The 24,953-nt window shown below is 44.0% G+C and overlaps 1 long non-coding RNA gene across 1 annotated transcript; it reads left to right on the top strand.

The window, feature by feature from the left end:
- Positions 1-8,070: 8,070 nt before the first annotated feature.
- Positions 8,071-20,770, top strand: LOC110743417. Its single transcript, XR_002522405.2, has 2 exons — positions 8,071-14,531; positions 18,189-20,770. It is a non-coding gene; the product is annotated as an uncharacterized LOC110743417 (long non-coding RNA).
- The last annotated feature ends 4,183 nt before the right edge of the window (positions 20,771-24,953 follow it).

Here is a 24,953-nt window from a genome sequence, read left to right as displayed (position 1 = left end):
GTGCTGCTGAATTTGGTTTGCCAGTATTTTGTTGAGGATTGTTGTGCCAATGTTCATCAAAGATATTGTGCTGAAGTTAATTTTGTTGTTGTATCTCTGTCAGGTTTTGGTATCAGGATGATGCTAGCCTCATAGAATGAGTTTGGGAGTTCTTCCTTTTCAATTTTTTGGAGTAGTTTCAGTAGAAAGGTACCAGCTCTTCTTTGTACCTCTGGTAGAATTCAGCTGTAAATCTGTCTCTGGTCCTGGGCTTTTTATTGTTGTTTTTGGTAGTCTATTTATTACTGATTCAATTTCAGAACTCATCATTGGTCTACTCAAGAATTCAGTTCTTTCCTGGTTCAGTCTTGGGTGGGTGTATGTGTCCAGCAATTTATTCATTTCTTCTAGATGTTCTAGTTGATGTGCATAGAGGTGTTTATAGTATTCTCTGATGATTGTATTTCTTTGGGGTCAGTGGTAATATCCCCCTTATCATTTCCGATTGTCCAACCTTTTTTTTTTTTTTGAGATGGCATTTGTTGCCCAAGCTGGAGTGCAATGGCATGATCTTGGCTCACTGCAAACTCCGCCTCCCGGGTTCAAGTGATTCTCTTGCCTCAGCCTCCCGAGTAGCTGGGATTACAGGTGCATGTCACTATGGCTGGCTAATTTTTGTATTTTTAGTGGAGACAGGGCTTCACCATGTTGTTCAGGCTGGTCTCGAATTCCTGACCTCAGGTGATCTGCCCGCCTAAGCCTCCCAAAGTGCCCAACCATTTATTTTTAATCTATATGTGTATTAATATTTAAAGTTCATTTATTGTAGATAACTTATAGGTGGGTCTTATTTTTTGACCCACTCTGATAATTTCTGTATTCTAACTGGTATATTTAGATCATTGACATTTAATGTGATTATTATTATTAATATATTAATTGTATTATTAATGTAGTCAGATTAATGTCTACCATATATGTCACAGTTTTTTATTTATTGCCCTTATTATTTGTTTCTATTTTTGTTTTACACATTTTCCTCTGCCTTTTATGGTTTGAACTGAGCATTTTGAATGATTCTGTTTTCTCACTTTTCTTAGTCCATTAGTTACGCATTTTTTTTTACTTTTTTACTTGTTGCTCTAAAGTTTGTCATATATTTTTACAATTAATCCAAGTCCACTTTCAAATATCACTATACCACTTCAAGCACAGTGCAAGAATCCTTTAATAAAAAGTAATTCTAATTCATCCCCTCCATTTCATGTGTAATTGCTATCATCTACTTCACTTATGTATAAGCACATATATATTCAAATAAATTAACAAGATCATTAATTTGGACAATTATCTCTTAGACCAATTAAGAAGAACAAAAATAAAAGTTTTGCCATGCCTTCACTTACTCCTTCTCTAATGCTTTTTCTTTCTGTGTGCAGATCTGAGTTGCTGATCTATTTTATAACCTTAAGTTATCTACAGAGCTAAGAGCTTCTTTTAACATTTCTTGAAAGACTGGTCTACTGGCAACACATTTTTACAATTTTTGTTTGTGTAAGAAAATCTTCATTTCTCCCTCATTAGTAAAGAATAACTTTACAGGATAAAAAATTCTAGGTTGGTAGGCTTTTGTTTTATTTTCTCCCTGAGCATTTACAAATTTTACTCACTACTTGCTTGCATGGTTTCTGAGCAGAAATTAGATATGATTGTTACCTTTGCTCTTCTATAGGTGTTTACCCCCTCTGGCTCCTTTCAGGATTTTTTCTTTTATTATCAACTTTCTGTAATTAGAATATATTATGACTAGGTATAATGTTTTATTTTAAAATTTTGTTTTGTTGTGGGTGTGTGTGGGGAGGTGTGCGTGTGGTATTTATCCTGTTTGATATTCTCTCAGCCTCCTTGATTAGTGGTTTTGTGTCTGGTATTAATTTGATGGCATTTCTCAGTCATTACTGTTTCAAATATTTCTCCTGTTGTTTTTCCTCTTTCTTTTTCTTCTGGAGTTTCTCATGCACATGTGTTACATCATTTGTAGCTGTTCCAATTTTTAAATATTCTGATCTGGTTTTTTGTTTTTGTGCAAGTTTTTTAGTCTTTTTTATCTTTGCATTTTTTGTTTTGGAGGTTTCTACTGATACATCCTCAAGCTCAGAGATTGTTTCCTCAGCTCTGTTCAGTTTACTGATAAGCCCATCAAAGGCATTCTTCATTTCGGATAGGTTTTTTTTAAAATTTCCAGTATTTGTTTTTGATTCTTTCCCAGAATTTTAATCTGTCTGATTAAATTACCCATCTGCTTATGTATGCTGCCTACTTTATCCTTTAGGTTTCTTAGCATATTTATCACAGTTATTTTAAATTCCCAGTAGAATTCCAACATCTCTGCCAACATCCAACATCCCTGTCTCGTTTTCATGCTTGCTCTGTCTCTTCAAAAATTTTTTCTTTAGCTTGCCTTATAATTTTTTTCTCGAAAGCTTTGCATGATGTCCCAGGTAAAAGGAACTAGTGTACACAGGTCTTTACTAATGTGGTAGGAAGGTGTAGGGGAAGAGGAAGCATTTTATAGTCCTCTGAGTAGTGCTCAGTCTTTCAGTGAGCCTGTGTCTCTGGGCTGTGGACTTCAGCGGTGTTTCTCAGTCTTCCCCTTAGGTGAGAGAGGGGTCTAGAGTGAGCTGGAGTTGGGTGTTTCTCTCCTTCTAGTAGAAGTAGAAGTAGAAGACTAGAAGGGGCTTGAGTTGAACATTTTTCTTCTTCCAAGTCAGTTCTGATATGATAGAACCTAAACACATTAATCTCTGGTTAAATAGTTTCTTGTTGTGGCAGGTGTTGTTAAGAATGAGGACTCTTGCATGTTTCAGAATGGTTATTTTCCTCTCTCCTGTTGAAAGCACAAGGAGGTTGATTTCTGCTACTCACCATGAGAACCTGGCAGAGCTCCTGGAGGTCAAACTTACAAAAATGTGAGGGCCTCCCAGCGGCTAGGGCCCTTTGTAGTTTTTTACTCTCAGACTTCCACACTGAGCCTCTAGGAATTCACCAATTAGATTTCAGGTTTTTCTGCTCCAGTACTGGTTCCTGTGGAGGCTTCAATTCTTAGGCTTCTGTTCCAGTAAGTTGTGATATCAGTACTGAACAGTCTGTCTTCAGTTTGGGAGCAATAGTTTTTCTCTGTGACCTAAATTCCCTGAGGGATCTAAGAAGAGTTGTCAATGTTTCAGTTTGTCCAGATTTTTACTTATTGTTAGAACGGAATGACTACTTCCAAGCTCTTTGCATGTGGAACCAGAAACCTGGAAATCATTCTCTACTTCAAAGTTTCATTCTTCTCCATATCTGAGCAAATATGAACACATGTGGGAGGAGGAGCAGCATGCAACAGAGAAGGTATTGTCAGAATGGAAAAGGTGGTGCAGGTATGATCTGCATGCGACATTCTTGAAGCCAATGGGGCATGGTAAAGGGAGGCACTTGCAGTGTGCCTGAGCTGCCTGGCTGCTACTTCCTCCCGGGCACACCTGCCACATCAGGACAATTCACCTTTCTCCTGGCAAATAAACAAGGGGCACAGTGGAGCTGCAGGTTTGCCTGAGCATCCCTGAAATCATCAACAGTGCCCTCAAGCTGGAGGTGAGGTGTCCTGATTCTGACCTTGACCTCCTCCTGGCACTCAAAGGGATAGTGCTGCCTGCTGGTTGAGAGAGGCTTCTGAAGTCAGGCCTACATCTGGCTCCATTCCATGTTAACTATGATATCTCGCCAAGGTTCCCACCCTCTCTAGGCCTCAGCTGTCTCACCTGAGAAATGGGATGAATAAAGATCCCTGCCTTATTCTGTTGCTGTGAGGAACAGGCAAGCCAACGCTGCTGTGCGGAACAGGCGAGCCAACGCTGCTGTGAGGAACAGGTGAGCCAATGCTGCACATCAATCAGAACCTCTGGCCGGCCCATGGCAAGTGCTCAAAAATGTTGTGAGCTTTTATGATCAATACCCAGTGGATATCTGTGTGTTTAAAAGTCTGGTGGGTGTCTCCATAGCATACTGGCATCAATGAAAGGAGAGACTTTCTTTAGGAGTGAGTAAAGTTGGACCTATTCTAATTAGATATGCGTCAGGAGCAGAAGATTCCTTTGGAAATGTGGATGACTAGAAGAAATAAAAATTCATCCAAAAGATTAAGACATTCAGCAGAAGTGAAGGATGCAGGTCTTAAACACTGGTGGTGCTCAGCACAAGCATGGCCCATCCATGCTTGGGCAGTGTCCTGTGGACAGGCTGGGGTTGCTCTGGAGTCTGCAATTCTATTTTGTGGGTTTTCTACCCATACAAACCTCTTTCTTCGCCCAACAAGGACTTCAACAGATGAAGAAGAGTCAAGAAAGTCACCAATAGGACATTTTTCTAATACCTCTTGTGTGTCCAAACCTTCTAATTTGTTATCTGAAATGTAATTCTCTTCTGATAGCATATGTGTAAATTAGGGAGTTCTAAGGGCAGATTTTGGGTACTACAACTCATTTGCTTTTGGCTGAGGATGTTTAAGAAGCTGCTTTTTGAAACTTCTTTGAGAACTTCAAAGTTTATTAAATCATTTCTATATCCTTAATATTACCCTTTTAACTTAAGTTTAATCAACTCGTGGTTTAAAATCTTGGGTCTCCAATAACTAAATAAACAGGAAAATGGATGCAGTCATTGAGGATTGCAAATCATTCCACTGGGATGAAAAAAGGACCAGTTGCTGGTTTGAGGTTGGAATTTTAGAGGCTCCTGGGATTGGGATGTTTTTTGTCCTGGCAATGATGACATAGAAGAGTTGACTCTGTACTTCCCAAATTCAGGAAGACAATCTCCCGGGATGTCCAGCCTTGGCAGCAAGGGAGTTCCAGGCTGGGTCTGCAGGGAGACCGTCTATCAGCCAGTCAAGCCAAGAGGAAAGGGATAATTATGACATGGCAAAATAAAATATGTTATTTATCATAGTGCTAGTGTCACCAATCTGTAATTTTTATTGTTCTTCAGAGTAATGGAATTTATTAAGGCCATTCATCCTCAATCACATGGAAAACACTGCATTTCAAAACGAAGAGCATGGCTGAATATCCAAAAGGCACGAGAACCTGAAAATGAGTTACAAAGCTGTCTTGCAAAGTTTTAAAATTCTTCCCTTTAAGGAAAACAGAGACTACTCCTGTGTTGTAGCAGCAAAGCAGTAACAGAGGTTCCTGAAACAGCTCAATTTAGGAAAATGTGAAAATTACATGATGTTGGTGAAATCCCAGACACAAAATAAAATGAAAACAGCTGTGAACACAAAAATCCCATGTGGACAGGGGGAGGCCATTTATCTTGGAAACTCGAGGAAGGAATTCCATGCCATATTGACCAATGCATCTTTGGGAAAGGCCTGGAACAATGCAATATGCCCCAGTAACTAGATGGCTGTTGGTCCCTTGTAGGGCCTGGACCACTGAAGCATGGGAGAGTGCCGTTCCCAGGGAGCAAGAGTCAACTGTAGGCATTCATAGACTTTGCAGAAAAGATTCCCCATAGCACAAGAAATGGGAGCTCCAAGGCAGTCTGATAGCATGAGCTACGTCGGCTGGCAGCCCAGGTAGCTCAGAGTCTCGCAAACACTTAGCCCTGACAGTGCATTTAGCAATGCAAGCTCTTTCTTCCTCTTAGGTACACGGGGCTCAGATGGAAATTCCAAACCAGGAGTGCAGGGCTGCTTCTTTGGATAGGCATGTCCTTCCATCCACCCTGTCTGGAGTTCCCTAGCAGGGTGGATGAGCTGGCAGAGCTTCCAGGAGACAGGGACCACTAGCTGGCCAGCGGTGAGATCGAGGGGACTTTGCACAACTGCACAGAGAGACAATGCCGCTGTCTAGAGTTATGGCTGTTGGGCAGTTTCAGAATGTCAGAGTTCTTCTGAAGATAAACCCCAAGCTGGAAATTCTCTCCCCAGCTGGGATGGAAGTGATTTAGTGGAGCCTCTCTGGATGAACCTGCGGGCGGGCCTGCGTTCTCCCAGGAGAGCCTGGCTGCTTGTCAGGTTGCCAGGAGCGGCCACTGCTCTGTAGCCCAGGGCACCGTTGACTCGGGGATGCCCTCAAGTCCCAGTTAGAAGAAAAACACTGCCTGAGAGAAAACGCAAGATAAATATGACTGGCCTTACTTTAATTAAGTTTGATTGAAAGTTATTCTGCATCCAGGGAAGCCAGAGCCAATTTTCACAATGTGGCTTGCAAACCAAAGGCAAGCCTTCTAAGACTATAGGAGAACACAGGCCCTTACATTTGGCCTGGAGTGAGCTGAACTATACCTTGAGGCAGTGCACACAGAAGGGAAAGGCTCTGTGGTTCCTAAAGACTCAGACTCTGAACTACAGCACATTGTCCTCTTGTCAAATCCTTGGTGGCTCGATTCTCCTTCCTTACTTGGATGATCTTCCTGGAAATAGGCTCAGCTCACCAGGGGAGCATTCCAGGCTGTGTGGCTCAGACCTGGGTCCAAATCTTCTCAGGCTTTCCCGACCCCATCCCCTACCATCACTCAAGGAAGACATGGTGGTGACTGATTAGCCTAAGATGCTGGTCCCAGAGCAGGTTACAGTTTGGACTGTGGCCTGGAGAGGGAAGGCACGGCGATGGCTTTGAAGGTGACAACTCAATAGTGTCTGCAACAACGGAAGACAGAATGCCACAGGATACTCCACTGGGTAGCTGGAGAGCAGGGATTTATTTCTTTAAATTAATAAATTGTATCTTATATCTCTATACTGTTTATTTTTCTGCTGGGGAATGGAGAGGATGGTTATAATTTCTTGAAGCGAAGGACTGTGTGTACACCATCACACAATCGATTTGTGTAAAACTCCGCAGGCTGCCATGATCTCTTGTCTTCGTGTGGTTGAGGCAGAGGTGCTGGAGGAACATGTGCCTGTGTCCTGAGAGAGCCTGAGCATCCAGCCATGGGCAGGCTGGTGAGAGCCCATTCTATGCATGCTTGCTCTGCAGCAGGAGCACACAAAATGTGACCTGGGCCGTCCCTGCCATCCATCCTGGGAAAGGGGCTGGCCTGGGGCATCTCCATGGCTCAACTCCCTCATGGTAAAGCATGCTATGGTTGCGGTTTTGGGGGGTGGTGAGCATCAGTGTTGTTCACAAATGTTAGAAGCTGAGAGTGACTGACCTCTGCATACCTCAGTGTTCTCATCTATAAAATGGGCACAGTGATAGTATCCATTTCACAGGGTGGTATCAGATGACTTACTATATGTGGGAAAGGTTTTAGACCAATGTGTGACATATAATAATCACAAATAGAACTTTCTTGAATATTTCTGCTTTTATTCTAGAAGTTTGGAATAAACATTTCAAGTAAAACGTGGCTTTTTTATAGGGCAGAAGGCTTTAGTCTAATTTATAGATTAGTTTGGGAATCTTTGTTTATTTATTTATTTTTTTTGAGATGGAGTTTTGCTCTGTCACCCAGGCTGGAGTGCAATGGCACCATCTTGGCTCACTGCAACCTCCACCTACCGGGTTCAAGTGATTTTCCTGCCTCAGCCTTCTGAGTAGCTGAGATTACAGGCACCCACCACCACGACCAGCTAATTTTTGTATTTTTAGTAGACACAGGGTTTCACCATGTTGGCTTGGCTTGTCTTGAACTCCCGACCTCAGGTGACCCACCCACCTCAGCCTCCCAAAGTGCTGGGGTTACAGGTGTGGGCCACCACACCCAGCCTGGGCATCTTTCTAATATGGAGTCTTCTCATCTGGAAGAACGGATGTCTCCTTAATTACTTAGCTAATTCTTTATCTCCTTCCATGTTTTTTAACTTTCTCCTGTGTTTTACAGTTATCATTATTAGTGCTAGGATCTTTTTTCCACTGTATTTCTAAACTATTGCTGCCCTACAGAAGGAAATTATATTTTTAAACATATATTCAGACATTGAGCTTTCTTATGAATTCAAATTCTTTTTTCATTTGATGATCCTGATTTTTTTTTGAAAAGTTATCAAAATCAGAAAAAAATATGTTTGGACATTTTTCCTTAATATTGTAACTTTATGTTATTTTTTAGCTAGTAAGATCACATATTTGTTATTCAAATCAGGTCACTTTGTAAAATAAGAAGGGTTGCAGTCACGTAGGAGCATCAACTGTAAACAAGGACGGTCTCATGACAAGGGATGTTTGCTTCCCTGGTGGGGAGGCCGGGGTTGCACTGTGACGGCAGAGAGGGCAGATTGGTGATGATCCTGGTAGCGTGCCAGTATCCAGTTCAACATGTGCTGTGGCTATTTGATTTCAGTGTGTAGAAATGACTGAACAGTGAGACATGCTGATTATATACTTAAATCTACATGTATCTATATATGGGCACACATATGTGTATGCACACACAGGTACACACATCGAGATATGGGTTATAGGTATATACCTGCAGGAAGTTAAAGAACTTTCTCCTAACCCACTAAAACTTAAAAAATTCGGAATTCCATGTAAAGTTTATCATTGTCTCACATGGTTTTCATCCTCCTGTCTATTAAGGTAAAGATTTTTATCAAGTTGCCCTAGTGTTGAACACTTTTTTACACCCCTACAATAAACCTTACCTGGTCACAATATATCGTTTTTAAACCACTGCTAGTTTAGGCTGCTAATATTTTATTTAGAACATGTTTGTCACATGCATACTCAAAGAGGTCTCTGTGTGTATCTACCTGTGTATGTGTATGTGTGTATATGTACATGTGCTATGTGAGTCAGGTCTTATGCTGTGTGCACTTGTGTTGGTAGGATAAATCAGAGATTATTTCCACTTAAAACTATTTTCACCTATTTTATACAACAGTATGAGGCGTGAGAGGAGAAAATACCACCATAGTGAAATGACCCAGGTCTTGAAGCCTTTGACATGAGGCTTCGACCTTAGTCCTACAGGCACCCTTAGAAATAAATTGTTCCATGTCCATACAGGACTTTTCAGGAATGCAGCTCAGAACAACACCTGCTTGCGTGGTTCCTGAAGGAGCCATGCACGGAGAGGTGAGTCCAGTTCACAAGTGTCTTTTGCTAACAATGTCCCTTGCGTTATAATCCCTTCCTACAGATCTCCTTAACTGTAAATGATGAGGTTTGCATTTTTCTGAATGGCAATGACATGAATTGCTGTCTGCGAAGTGGGAAAGGACTGTGCTTTAACTTCTCTTTTCTTATGAGACTCCTCTCCTCAAGTTTGTGAGTGGAAGGAGGACTCCAGGTGGTCACAGAACCAAAGGCTTCCCTTCCCTTTCCACGACCCCAGACCACCAGCCTCCTCTGCAGCCTCACCACTGTTAAATGGAAACTTTAGCCATGCTGAGTGTTAGGCAATCGCCTAAGGGTACTTTGTCCTCATAATTCCCATTCCATGAGTTTATTTCTGTCTAGCCCATCATCTCCTGCCATGTCTGCTAGTGACCCTCTGGCATCCTTCAGGCATCCTGGAAGCTAAGCCTCCCTCCAGCAGCATCCCCTGGGCAGCGCACATGCTCCCTCCCACACTTGTATTGCACGGTGCTGGTGTGCCAGGCCAGTCTCACTCAATTGCACGGTCCTTCCTGGGCTCAGGTGGGGTCCTGAACATTTTAGTGCTTCTAACCCCTAGGACAGCTCCCAGTACTTGGGAAGTAAAGCTCTGGGCTCATGTTCAGTGAGTGAGCAAGACAAGGACCACACAGCTCTTCCCAGTGCAGCCTTGAGATGCAGAGCAGAGAAGGTGCCAGGGAGCAGGTGATGGTCAGTGACCGAGCCCTTTTCACTCATGGGCTCCACCCTCCCAAGAGACCTCACTTGCTTGACTCTCAAGAGCATGAGATCAGCCAAATTACAACCAGCCCTTCCAGACCCCAAGTCACCACGTTCCTAAGCCTGGAAGTATACCTGATTCCCAATCCTGCTGGAAGTATTATTTTTTTGAACTATGAAATGGTTATAGAAACTCATTTACATCAACAATTTATAAACTCCAAAGATGCAGCAATGCTTTGGGGATGTCAGAAAAATGTTATTTACAAGTCACACTTCACTATAATTTATAGAGATTTACCCCCTGGGTTCCTGGAATTGAATTGGAAAGTAAGAAGAGCATTTCCAGATCTATCATTTGCATGTTTATTGGCACTTATCTGCAGATGTGACGCTGGCCGTGTCTTTCCTGCTCTGCCTCTCCCGCATTCCATGTTTGCGGTCATGGACGCTTATTAAGCACCCACTGTGTACCAGGCACAGGATGAAGCCCTGGGTCAGAGCTAAGAGGACCTTATGCCTGCCCTTGAGGCATCTGCATTTCAGGGCAAGGGCAAGGAGAAGGCTGGGGCTGTGGGTAGTAAGTGCTGGGAGTGCATGTCTGGGTTTCTTCATCTGTGCACAAGCATCGTCCATCTTCTTCCTGTCTTCCTTCTCCAGGAGGAAGAACTCAGGCAGGGACGCATCAGGGCTCTGCCTTCCACATGCAGAGGGCCCCTGGGCATCAGAGGACCCGAGCGTCCCTTCCTCTCCTGGGGGTCAGGCTGGATGTTCCTAGGGAGCTGCAGTTCCTGGGGTTGAGCCTGGGCCCCTTCTGGGCAGCCTCCTTCTCCTCCTTATGACACTGTGGAGTGTCACTTGTCACCAAAGAACAAGAAGTGGAGTAGCCCCTAAGGCCTTTGTGGACTCCAGTGGCTGTCGCACACACTGCTGAAATCCACCAACACTGGGGGCCAGGCAGCCCAGAAACACCAAGGCCTTGGCCTCAGTCTGTTTGTGTCCCCAGTCCCTGCCCAGCAGGACTGGGTCTCCCTCCAAAGACAGGCCTGGGATCAATCCAGCAGCCTTGGTGATGGACGCGTTCTCAGGTGCGACCCCTTGCTCCTGAGGCTGCTGAACCTGAGTAGGGAGTGTCTATCCTCAGCCCGATTTCTGAGTAAAGCACAGGGGGTCCTAACGCAAGAGGAGCCCTCGGTGCAGCCTCCAGTGTCGGGAGGTAGGGATGAGGATGCAGTGGTGGGGCTGTGGGGTCCCCTGTGTGTCCCCTTGTGGGGCAGGTCAGCTGCTGCCAGGGGGCTGCTGTCTGGGGACATCACATCCTCATGGTAAACAGAGTGCCAGGCAAAGCCCCTGGGAGGGGCTCAGGAGTCTGTCCCTGAAGCCAAATTCCTGTTGGCTGAAGCCGCTCGCTGTGTGGCAACTGTGGCAGAAGATTGCCACAAGCAGAAGGAAATGAACGGCCCTTGACTAAAAACTGGGGTGCACCACCTAGGCCTGGAAAGCTGACACCTGTCAGTGGCAGCATCTGATACAAGTGGAGGCTGTGATCCAGCTGTTGGCCTGGGGCATGGGCTGCAGGGGAGGCTGTGCCTTTGCATAGCACCTGGACACCTGTGTCATGTAGGTAAGGGCACTCACACAGAGTATAAGGGACCTACATGCATAGGTAAAAATATACGCAGTGGGCTACTCGGGAATGGTTTGATCGCTTTAACTTCATAATCACAGAGTGAGCCACAGATAATGTGAAAGAGGTGATGGAATTTGCCAGATTCCTGTGAAACGTACCCTCCACTTCCTCAGAGTCCCCAGCCAAAGAGGGCATGGGCTCCTCCAGCATCTAATTTCTTTGAGTCAAGCTAAACGTGATCCTTGCCCTGAGCCTTTGCTCCACTATTAGTGGCCAAATGCTAAGGTATATCAGAGAGACTGGTGGGTGTGTTCGGCTTTCCCTAAGGGACAGGCGTTATGCTGTATAGGAGAGGGAATAAGAACAAAACCCACAGGCTCCAGACCAGCAATGCCCCTGGATTCGTCTGTTTCGACACTACTTTAAAGAACTAGTTGAGACCGGATCATTTAGAAACAAAACAGGTTTAATTGATTCACAATTCCACATGGCTGGGAAAGCCTCAGGAAACTTAGAATTATGGCAGAGGGTGAAGGGGAAGCAAGGCGCATCTTACATGGTGGCAGGTGAGACAGAGAGCAAAGAAATGGCACACTTAAAAACCATCAGCTTTCCTGAGAACTCACTCATTTTCACAAGAACAGCATGGGGGAAACCATCCCCATGATCCAATCACCTCCCACCAGGTCCCTTCCTCAACAGCGGGGATTACAATTCTTGATGAGATTTGGGTGGGGACACAGAGCCAAACCATATCAGCCTCGCTGTGTGACTGAGTTCAGGGCCTGCCTTTGTTTCCTTCTGTGAAACTGGGTGAGTGACTCAAAATGTCTGAGCCTCCTTTTCCTTACTTGAGAAAAGAGGAGTTTGAGCTGGGTCAATAGGAGAGCCTCTTCTGATCCTTGCATTGGGGGAATCTAAGTTATGTTTTCTGTAGGGGAAACAAACAGGGTTCTCCTTCCAGAGCTCTCCTTCCAGGGTGTCATATCTTTCTGTCTAGTTCACCGTGTAGCTCTGAGCATTTACTACGCATGAACCTGCTGGGTAAGGGGACCGGTGGGGTTCACAGTAGAGCAGGGGGCTTATGCCTGTGAAGCAGGCATTCCTGAGTGGGGACTCTAGCATTAAAGCATCTGAAGCCTAGCAGAAACATTTAGAAGGGAACAGTCTAGCGAGTTGGGGACTTTTGCTTGCACTACACTTCATATCACTATACCAAGCAAGCTCAAATATAGTCATAGGTTAAAGTTAAAATATATTCATTTCATTTCTGATTTGGGTTTTTAGTGCTTAGCCAAGAAGCCGAGGAAAGCCCTCTTCGCCCTAACTGCAGCTTGTTTGCCAGGGGGCCCCATATACCCCTCAAGTAGAAGCAGCTGCCCTCTGTGGCCTCCAGCCCACCCCTCCCGTCCACACTCCCACAGGCTCCCCAGTGGAACGTACTTTCCATATGTACTTTTTCTTGGATTCCACAGTGTAGGCCTAGACAGATATTCTTTTGCAAGGGAAGGATGAGGCCAGTCGGGAGAAAGCAGTATTTCCTTGTTTTAGATAACATTATGTTTTGAGAGTGCTCTCAAATTACTCACTTATATTTTTAAAGTCTTTTTTTCTCTGTTAGATTAATAATATATTTGTTATCCAACTTAAAAACCCTAATGCATGGGAAAGTGTATGCCGGGTGTATTATACTCGGACCCCAGGAAGATTATCCCAGTGATCTTCAGGAAGAGCCAACAGCTGATTGCACTGGGCGCAAATCTTCCATAAACATCCGACTCTGCATCCCTGTGTACGTTTTCATCCCTCAAAGCCAGTGCTTCTTAAAGACACTGAAACAGACGAAGGATGACTTGGGACAGCCCGGATGCCACTGCTGGCGGCGGCCACTCTCGGGCTGTAGGCGCAGGAGGCGGCGGTGGCGGACACCTGGGTCCAGCGCACCTGGGTCAGCGCACCTGGGTCAGCGCAGGCGCAGGCGAGCGACAGCGCGGGTGAGCGTGCCCGCGGGAGTGCGCATGCGCGGGCTACGTGGGGCGGCCTCCCGCAGTTCACGCCCTGACACGGCTCGGATTGGAGCTCCTGCTGGTCCGCGGCTGACCCTGGGCCTCAAAGGCAGGCCCTGAACTCAGTCACACGGCGTGGGGGTGATATGGTTTGGCTCTGTGTGCTTCACTCGCCTTCCGCCGGCTGGAAGCTGCCCTGTTCCCCGCAGGAGGCCTCTGTGGAGGGCAAGCACGGCGCTCCCTGGCTGCTCCCAGGGCCTTCCAGGCACAGCCACGGCCATGGGGCAGAAACCGTGACCTTCATGGGCCTCAGGGAGGAGCTCCACAAGCTCAACTCAGTGTGGCCAGGGCCCTCGAAGTCCACTCAGCCCACGGAAAACTTGCTTCTTAAAGAATTTCAAAATGCTTCTGGAGCCGAGAGGCCTGAGAAGTCCGAGGTTGGGTGGGGCAGGCACGGCCTCCAGTCGCAGCGTTCCCAGGCCGCAGCCTTCCCTCCGACCCACGCTGCTCTCTGCAACATCGGATTTCTGGTCAGCTGCGCAGGGCGTTTCCCATAAACTCAGGTGGGAGAAGTCTCTACATGTGCGTTAGGGGAGACGCGTGCATGCCTATGCTTACTGCATGCTTTCTTCCACTCGCTGCATTCTCTGCCTTAGTATCATGGATGAAGAATGGTACATAACGCATTCTACACGCCAACAGTCTTCCCGGAGAAAGATCCCATTGAGAGATGTGGAGCAACATGGGCCCTGCAGCTGTGAGGCCAGGGCTTGGCTGGCCTGGCCTTCCTTGCAAGGTCTGTGCAGACGGGAATGTTGGATGCCTAGGCCTTGAAGGATACGTTTTCTGAGGATCCTGTTAAAATAAGGAGATGGCAGTGCCTTCTGATCTCCTCGTCGAGGTTCATTCTCAGCCCACAGGTGCGCTGGAACATTCCTGAGAGGCCACTAGGAGGACAGTGGTCGAGTGACTCAGCGATTCATGGAGCTCGTGAGGCAGGTCACCTGTCTACACTTCGTGGACCTTGCCTCAGGATGAGCTTGATGGGCAGTAAATGTCAGGTCCAAACCAGGAGCCAAGCCCTGTTATGACACCATTAAGCAGGAGGTAAGGATTCAGTAAGGAAGTCTCAATTTCCCTTAATCTCTGTGGTGTTGGGAAACCTGTGTTTTGAAAAACTTGGCAGCTGTTTTCTTTTTGAGGAAGTCCCTTGATTCAATTATTTATTTATTTTATTTAAGTTCTAGGGTACATGTGCACAACATGCAGGTTTGGTACATAGGTATATATGTGCCATGTTGATTTGCTGCACCCATCAACTCGTCATTTACATTAGGTATTTCTCCTAATGCTATCCCTCCCCCAGCCCCACAGGCCCCATTGTGTGATGTTCCCCGCCCTGTGTCCAAGTGTTCTCACTGTTCAGTTCCCACCTATAAGTGAGAACATGCGGTGTTTGGTTTTCTGTCTTTGTGATAGTTTGCCGAGAATTATGGTTTTCAGCTTCATCCATGTCCCTGCAAAGGACATGAACTCATCCTTTTTATGGCTGCATAGTATTCCGTGGTGTATATGTGCCACATTTTCTTAATCCAGTCTATCATTGAAGGGCATTTGGGTTGGTTCCATGTCTTTGCTGTTGTAAATAGTGCTGCAATAAACATACGTGTACATGTGTCTTTATCATAGAATGATTTATAATCCTTTGGGTATATGCCCAGTAATGGGATTGCTGGGTCAAATGGTATTTCTAGTTCTAGATCCTTGAGGAATCGCCACACTGTCTTCCACGATGGTTGAACTAAATTACACTCCCACCAATAATGTAAAAGTGTTTCTATTTTTCCACAACCTCTCCAGCATCTGTTGTTTCCTGACTTTTTAATGATGATCGCCATTCTAACTGGCATGAGATGGTATCTCATTGGGGTTTTGATTTGCATTTCTCTAATGCTCAGTGATGATGAACATTTTTTCATATGTCTGTTGGCTGCATAAATGTCTTGTTTTGAGAAGTGTTCATATCCTTTGCCCATTTTTTGATGGGGTTGTTTGCTTTTTTCTTGTAAATTTATCCCATTTACATTTAAGGTTAATATTGTTATATGTGAATTTGATCCTGTCATTAGGATGTTAGCTAGTTATTTTGCTTGTCAGTTGATGCAGTTTCTTCCTAGCATACGTGTGCATGTGTCTTTGGCCTTTGTTCATTTTTGTCGCATGCAGAATTTGACTTGGACAAACTACACCCAACACAGTTAAGTTTTCTTTGGAACTGAGCTCAGCCCCATGGTGTTCCAATCCTTGGATCTGGCTAGAGATAGCACAGCCCTGCCAGGGGAAGGTGTCCTTTTGCTAATGGTGAGCTTGGAGTACCCTGCTCACATTTTAGAACAATGTGAGAAGGATCGAGAGCTAAAACATGAGATAATTTCCGTGTTTCCATAGATGGTTGTAACAGTCTAATGAGGTGATTAGACAGGGATTTATCCAGTCCCCCACCCCCAAATAGGTTTACAAAGTGTTTCTTTGTTTGATTTGAGGAAAATGATCTAGAATTTTGTCTTACTGCTCATGAGAAGAAACAGTAGGCTCTTGAAGGCATCCATGTTGCACAGACATGAGGCAAATATCTTCAAATGAAAATAAGTTTGTTGTAGAGGAGATACAATTCTGTCCTAATGCAAAATACCTTGTTTAGAAGGGTTGTTCTGTTTGTTTCTGTTAAAGATGGCATGGGAGCCTGCAGGAGGAAGTACTGGGGATTTGAGCATGTGAGTTTCCCTCTGCTGTTGGGGTGACTGTGCTGTGATGTAGAAATCTGAGGTCATCTGGGCCTTGGGCTCCTCATTTTTGAAATGAGGGAGCTGGATCCATTCAGCTTCAAAAACCCTTGACCCAATTGGGTTGCAAAGGTTGTCAGCAGTCACTTCTTCCTGCACACCCCATCTGGATGGAGGAAGCCAATGAGCATGTCACAAAGTCAAGCCATGGAACAGCTCCACTAAGGAGGCCAGGCCCGCTCCTCACGCAGGAGCAGGAAGACTTGGGTGGGCTTTGAGGGGGCTGTGAGGAAACTTGAATGGGACCCCTACAAGCTGGGTCCTGGAATGAAATGAGCAAAGGCTCTAGGAGTGCACAGGAATATTGGCCGAGCACCACCTCTGGGAGGGGCCCCAGATTCTCTTAGCCTTATAGGACACGACCACAATGTGGGGCCTTCATCTTCAGGCCAAAACTTTTTTGATTCAATTGACAGACCAGAATTTCTCAACCTTGGTGCCATAGACATTTTGGGCCAGGTGGTTCTTTGCATAGGGGCGCTGCCCTGTGCACTGCAGGCCACCTGATAACATCCCTGCATCCCCTCCAACTGGATGCCAGCAGAATCCCCTCTGATGTGAGGACCAAAGTATCTCCAGACCTGGCCCAGGGACCCAGATCACCCTGGATTGAGAACCATTGTGGTAGACTAATAGTATCTCCCAAGTTTTACAATTTTTCTCTCCATGTGTGAAAAAAAAATGAGCAAAAATCTTCAACATATGAAAAAGTAATTAAAAATTATATACACAGACCATTGTCAATATAAAACCATTAGGAAGTTTAATTTCTCTAGGCTTTAATTGCTAACTTTTGTCCTGCACCTCAATTGATCAACTTGCTTACAGCCTGCATTTTGGAAATGACTTTTGGTGACTGTGACAGTCCATTGGCTGTTTTTAAACAGAAATATCAGAATGAAAAAAATGGAAGGAAAAAAATGTCAAGAGGCACCTTGAAAAAATGCTATTAATATCGTTGAGAGAAGAAAGTTAAGATTTACAAAAGAGTGGCCAGATGTGGCCTGAATTAGTTAAGAAGTGGGGAAGTACAGCTTTCTCCCTGAAATGCAGGTGGGCATGGGTTCTGGAAAGATCTGGAAGTGCTTTCAGCCACCACAGTGATTACAGGTCCCTGGTGGGACATAGGGGTTGGTAACTGGGGATGCTGCTCTGTGGAGGAGGTTTACCAACACAACAAAACCTGTACCCCAGAATATACAGGAAGGCCCTGTAGCAAAGGCATTTTTATCAGTTTGTCAGGGTGGTCTCTGAAGTTAAAGTTTCAACATGAATAAAATTATAAAATTATATACCAGTAGAGGAGCACTGCCGACTGCCTTCAGAGACCAGGGTTCTGGGATCCTCCTAGAGTGAAACCGTCACCCCACTCCACTCCACAGTCATCATTCTCAACACCCCAATTGTTTTCAGGCTCATTTTCTAGACTACTGCTTTTCATACTTGGCATTTTCTTTGACTGTGAAACTTAGGATTCCCGAAGACAGTGTCCTGCAGCTTGGGTTCCGTCTCTGAGATTCAGGACACTTTCTTGCCATCAAACCTCATCTCCTCATTAGGTCTAAGCTCCTTTCTATTTGTGAGAGGCAAAGCATGTTGCCCAAGCAGCATTAGAATGTGCTGCGGGCAATGCCACATGCCTGGTAGGGGGCCAGGTCAGACGGTATTTGTGCTGGGAACACGAGGCTTCTGCTGACCTCCAAGGAGACCAGGCATGTCAATGCAGACCCTTTCTAGGGACCCTCACATTTGTCTTTCCCAGAACCTTGACCCCTCACATTTGTCTTTCCCAGAACCTTGACCCCTCACATTTGTCTTTCCCAGAACCTTGACCACTCAGGTTTGTTCCAAGAAGAACAGGTGCATTTGGAAAAATATACCAAACAAATAAAGCTGGGTTCATTTTCAACTTCTATTTCAGCTGCTACATTGAGGAGAAAAACCTGAGGAAGCCCCTAACCTTCTTGAACGACCCGGATGTTGCAGAATCAAGCCTGGCACAGGGCACTGGCAGAGACACAGAAGGGAAAGTGTCCAGCGATGAGAGGTAAGGTGAGACAGAGACCTGCCCAGACCTCCGGACATGGCATGGGGGCACATCTTGCAGTCAAGAGAATTTTTACATTGTGGCAACTAAGGAGCATTGTTTAAAAATTCTTTGCTAACCCCACAGAACTTGTCAATGGGAAGGATTTGAGACGTCAAAAAAAAAAAAAAAAAAAAAATCTAGCAGTTGGAATTTTAGTGGAGGTGGCATTCCTGAGATTCCACTCTGGGGCTGGTACCTGTCTGTGCTCTGGGAGGTTCCTGGGGCCTCCTCTGCTGGGGATTCCTGTGCTCTCAAAAGCCAGTTTCCCCTGCCTGCTGAAGTTAAAAGCACACTTCCCTTACTCAATGGTTTCCTCAATATATTCTATCTTTTTTATTTTTTTGCCCATTGGAATATCTTTCATGAGAGCTCAGCAGCTACAGACAACTGCCTTTCTGTAAAACTGAGTGAGGTTATTCAGTACAAATGGAATGAACCTGATTTTTTCTTTCTGATCAAAGCAAAACTCTTTTGAAGTTTAGCTATTTGATAGAAAGTGGCTTTTATAACAAGCTGATATATGAGTTAATAGGACATAAAGATATTTTATTAAACTGCAAACCATTGTTAATATTGCAGTTTCAACTTGAAAGAAATATGTAGAATGACACCGGAAATTAATTAGATTATTTCATCATTCTTTTACATTACAAACTTTGATAGACTTGCACAGATATATAGGTACATTGATAAAAAGACACAAAGACAAACAGAATTTTAATGAGTGGGGAGCTTTTATCTGCTAACACTTTGTGACTTAATTTTTTCTGTTTATTCTGCCTATTGATTCCAGTTGAAACCTGCTGTTTTAATGTTGTTATTGATATTCTCTCTGGGTTTTCTTCTAATTCTGGCATTGATATTACCTTGATCGGATTTAGTTTATTTGAATTGCCTGTAGGTTTTGGTCTCTGGAGTTTTTCACTGCTTATAGACATGCAAAGATAAAACCTCTCTTTTTATCTAAAAATCCTTGAGAGACTCTGAAAGATACAGCCGTTTTCTGAGCACATTAAAAAGCAAGAGACAACAATCAAAAGGAATCTACTTCTCACCCAGTTTATTCAAGACTTCATCTCTATACTGCCTGCATATTCCGACACCCACTGGTTTCTAAGCTCCTCAGTTCCATTTTCTTTTGCAAACTGTGCATGGAGAAAGGGTTTTGTCCCAATATCATAAGTGGTTCAAGCTTTGGGTCACTGACTTTGCCTTGCAAGTGGGTAATTTTTGCAAGAGAAGATTATGCATAAAAGTACTTTGGAGGAGGATGCATATTTCTTTACTGAAGAAGGCATCAACATATGCATTACCATGAACCAGATGAAACTGACCTTTCTTATGGGTCAAACAGGGACAAGTGTAGGCCGTTTCATGTTCTTCAAACTAATGTGAATAACTGTCTTCTGAGATGGGAGACAAGTAATTTTCCAATCACTTAAAATGAGAGACAACATGAATTAATTACAAATAGAAGCGAGGAATTTTCCATAGAAGAAATTTGGAGAGTGGGGGCTAAATGCAGGTGGTACCGTTGAACGAACATTTTTCTAGTTTAATTATTTTTATTCAAAATATGTTATAAATTCCTGAGAATAATGAGCACAGTTAACAAAGTAACTTTATACATCCTATTACATTCATCAAGGGCTTCTTGGTTTTAGTGTCTGGAATTTATTTTAGGTTTTCGTTGGCTTTCACTGGGGTGTCTTTCTAGCTCCCCCCGTGATTCTGTGTGTCTGGTTTATTATTTCAGAGGCTCTACGATCTTTTCCCAAACCCTGGCTTCTACTTTACTTTTGTTTTTATAGTTTTTGCCTTAAATAATGTTGAAAATGGAAACACTAATTACAGCGGTCTGAGCTGTGAACTCACTTAATACTAGCAGAGTGGGGTCGTTAACGATTTCTTCTTAGATTTTCGGAGTCATCAATCAATTGGTTTCCCTTTTCTGTGAGTATCAGGGGCTTAAAAATCTAGTGTTAGGGCTGCCTAGAAGGTGTTGAGGGAGAAGGAGGGAAAAGAGGGGGCTTTCCTGTGCCTGGGGAGAAAGAAGTCTGTTTCACAGTAACTAGAAAGGAAGAAAGAGGGAGCAAAGGAAGCAGGAGACCCGTTTCCTCCTCTTGCCTCTACTGGTTTGTCTTCTGAGTAATCACCAGGCACTTACCCATTCTACTGTGAGCAACTCAACTATTTTATAAATACGTAGCTCTCATTGCAGGAAGGAGTCTTACCTGGTGTCTGGTATTGCTTTAATTATTGTAACACCTAATTCACCAGGAAACCATTGACTTGCATGTTCTAGAGAAACCCTGCATTCACCTAAGTGTCAAAGCATAGAGAAAAATTAGCACATTGGATGAAATTCTTCCCAAATTTGTTAGATACTTTTACGTTTAGCAAAAAAAAAAAAAGAAAAAGAAAAAGAAACAGCATAGAAAACTCAACATAATCTATAATTTCCCTTGGTAAGTCACTCATCACCAAAAGTTAGTATTACTGGCAATACTCTCAAAGTGATGGAGATGTGGAATTTTATAGGACCCTATTATTCAATGGCCTCCGTGATGCCGCACTAAACACTGGTTTGTGTGGAGTTTTCATCCCCTGCCTTCTGGTTTCTAGCAAAAGAACATCTATGATCAAAATCACATACAACTGTGCTATAATCAGCAGAGAAAAGCCTTGAGTAGAAGGTTCTCTTCTATTCTTGGACCTATGACACATGAAGATAATTGGATAATTATTAAATAATTAAGTATTTGCATATTAATGTGATTATGATCTGTATTTCAAGGTTTACTAAACCTCCTCTTTAATATGTATAGCAGCCATCATTTGGATGATGTCTTTCCTTATGTTCTCGTTATATCTTAGAACTGGCTCCTGAATTCAGCACCCTCATAAAACCTGTTTTCAGCATGACCTTGGGGAGCTTTACAATTTTCTAGACCCACAAGATGGTGCTGCTTCTTCCTGCAGAAAGAACATTATTCATAGGAAGCAGGAGACAATTAATTATCTGGAGAAATTCAGAAATGTACGTGTCTGAATGTAAAGTTAAATATAAAGACAGTTAGACTGAGAATAAGTTGGTAACTGTAAAGTCCTTGGAGGGAAGATGAAGGCTGTGCAGCAGGGGGCCGAGCCACGTGTGGTTAACTTCCATGCCTGTCCATTCTGGGTTCAGCTGTGGTTCCCAGCACTGGTAGAAACACTGGCCCAGCTGGATGTGTTGAGAGAGAAGGTGTATAGAACTTGACAGGGGGTTGGGGATTTTTTTTTTTTTAATGGAGTTTTGCTCCTGTTGCCCAGGCTGGAGTGCAGTGGCGCGATCTCGGCTCACTGCAACCTCCGCCTCCCAGGTTCAAACAATTCTCCTGCCTCAGTCTCCCTAGTATCCTCACCTAGGGATTACAGGTGCCCGCCACCACGCCCAGCTAAAAAAAAGTATTTTTAGTAGAGATGGGGTTTCACTCTGTTGGCCAGGATGGTCTCCAACTCCTGATCTCAGGCGATCCACCTGCCTCGGCCTTCCAAAGTGCTGGGATTACAGGTGTGAGCCACCACGCCTGGCCAGGTTGGGGATTTTTTAAGGAACATGACTGTTGTAGTGCATCAATTGTTAACTCAGAAGACCAGCACTTAGACAAGCCAGAAGTAACAGAACCCTGGCTGAATCTTGCTCTGATTCATATAAATTACCTTTCTGAGTCATCCAGGTCGTTTCTTGAACCAAGCACACAATGAATGAATTGCAATAACGATTAAAATGTGACTTCTTTTACCCAGTTCAGAGTTGGTTGTAGGGGTGTAAGGAGCCAGGGCCAGGGTGGTGGGAGTGCCTCGTATGAAGACCTGAGCTCTTATTGGAAACTTTCATTTTCATTTGGGTGTTGGGTCAGGTTCGTGGATGATGTTTCCATTTGTGGCGAAACTGGAGTTTTTAGTTGGTTTTTCCTATTATATAGCAACAATTTTGTCATCATGTAAAATATGTCTTAGATATGTACGTTTTCTAACTTTTATTATATACTATATCTTAAAATCAATACCATATGTTCATAATACAGTATAATAAATTATACTGATAAGTCTTTGCTATAGTATTGCTTCAAGTGTTATTTATTGTTTAATAATCTCAAAATGTGATTCTAAATCAGTCTTATATTAAGGTGTATTATAGATGTAGTGGTATTCAACCTGGCTGAACACTTGTCCATACCCTTAAAACGTTTGACATTTGTGTATCTCCTGCCTTTTTGTATAAGCCACATTTACCGTCCTAATAGTGAACGCATTGCATCCCTCCTCTCTTTGCATCTGCCATGGGTGTGTGGCCAGCCCTGTAAAACAGCTGCATTCCATTTATGTCATAACTTGGAGAAGCTGCCCAACACTGCTCAGCCTTGTGGGATGATGTGTGCATACCTGTGTGTGTTGGGGGAGGGTGGCATTTAGGGTGTGGGCACCTTTGGACCAAATGCCTGGTCTTGGGAACCAACATGGAATGTTCCAGACACTCAGGTTGTGCTAACCAGAGGTGGCAGCCTGGGTCCTTGTGTGGAGGGCAGACCTCCAGGGTCCACTGTCGGGGGGGGTGTGTGTGTGTGTAAGACTCTGCGGTCACAGTGGACCGCCACCAAGCCTCGGGCTGGAAAGCAACACCATCAGCTCTGTGTCTCAAAGCCTAGTCCAGCTGGCTGCATTTTGAAGCAGGGGTTAGGCAGGTTGTGGGGTGGAAGCCAGGGCCCGAGGGGTGTTTCTGAGGTGTTGACGTGTGCGGGTTCATCCCTCTGCCTTTACAAAGAGCAGGAAACTGAGATTTTGAACGATCTGTAGGGATTAGAAAGAGTTTTAGAGAAAAGGAGACATTAAGAGTCTTCAAACAATGAAGACAAAGAAGAAGGAACATGTTTAACAAAACTTTTATTCATACCAGCATCCCTCAAACCCCCCACGACTCAATAGTCCTAACTCTAAACCTCTACAAATGTGAGTCACGAATCTGTCTGAATGTATTGCAGAGCATATTCTAGAGTTTGTACCATGAGGAAAGAACCTCAAGCTAAACTCCTGTCATGAATCATACTATTTTATTACATGAAAGATAATTTTTGGTTAAAAACTGGTTTAAAAGGAAAAGAAAATATCAGCCTCTAAAATTCTCATTCCAATCTCATGTGCCTCAAACAACTATAAAAATTGCTATAACAAAGACATGGATATGTTGATATTACCAGATGCTTTTATTATGAGAAAAATCAAGTCTAGGTGGTGTCCGCATTTACATGGGAACACTATTTGGATGATAGCAACTAACATGATAATGGCATGGAATTTACTTACCTGTCACAGAAGATGGAAACCACATTTCAAGAATTGGGTGTCAGTAAAATCTAGTAGGGTGTGCACATTTTATTCGATGCAGCAGAAGCTGCCATTTTGGAATGACCCTATGGAGAATTCCCTCCTCCGTGTTCAAGAGAAGGCATGTTTTGAGTGCTGCTAACAGCTAGGCCGGAAATCTAAGACATTAAAAAGCCCCATGTAGTCAATGACATTTTTACAATGGGGCAAATTAGTGAATAATGCTTTGTGGGAGTTAATTTACCTCACATGAGTAAGCACTTTACAACCATCGAATTGCTTGTCTGCTGTGGAATCAGCTCCTTATGTTTTGCTTAATGAGATCAAGGTGAAGGGCTGAGAAAGGCTGGGGGCAGTGAGCGGGATCAGTCACATTGCCTTCTCTGGCTCGCAGGCTGGTACCTGAGCAAGGTCATGCTTAGACTCCAAGACGAGTGGAGTTGGAAGAGAAGGGGGGCCATGAACATTGAGTCTTGCATTCCATGAGCTCGTATTATCTTTTCTTTCTCTATGATAGTGTTCGAGTGCCCCAAAATGTGGAACTCGTGGTAATCTGACTTGGTTGCCTTGAAGATCACTTTTGAACTACATGCAAAGACAATTCAGGATAAGATGATTGCCAGGATAATTTCATTGGCTGAGGAACAGATGTTCCTGGCAGAGCAGGTGATGGTGAATTTTGTGTGTCCACTAGACTGGATCATGGGGTGCCCAGATATTTGGCTAAATAAATATTATTTCTGCCTGTGTCTGTGAGAGGGTTTCCAGATGAGATTAGCATTTTAATGGGCAGACTGGGTAAAGCAGATGGCACTTCCCAACATGGGTGGGCCTCGTCCAATCTGTTGAGGGCCTGGATAGAAAAAAGGGCTGAAGAAGGGTGAATTTGCTCCCCATGCCTGACTACTTGAGCCAAGCCATTGGTCTCCTGCCCCTTCACCACCAGCTCTCCTGCATACTGCAGAGAGTGGGATGTAGCCTTCATAAGTACAGCACAAGAACCAGTTCCTTACCGCAATTGTCTTTATAGCCACGTGTGCATACGTACGTGCATGGATGCAAGAGATCATTGCATTATTTGTCTTTCTGTGCCTGGCTTTATTTTCCTTCACATAATGTCCTCGAAATTCATCCACGTTATTGTAAGTAACAGGATTTCCTTCTTTTTGAAGGCTGTGTAGTATTCCACTGTGTATAGATGCCACATTTTCTTTATTCATTCTTCCT

The sequence above is a fragment of the Papio anubis genome, chromosome 5 (genome assembly GCF_008728515.1).
Source record: "Papio anubis isolate 15944 chromosome 5, Panubis1.0, whole genome shotgun sequence".
Lineage (NCBI taxonomy): Eukaryota > Metazoa > Chordata > Mammalia > Primates > Cercopithecidae > Papio > Papio anubis.
This window is presented reverse-complemented; position numbering and strand designations above follow the sequence as displayed.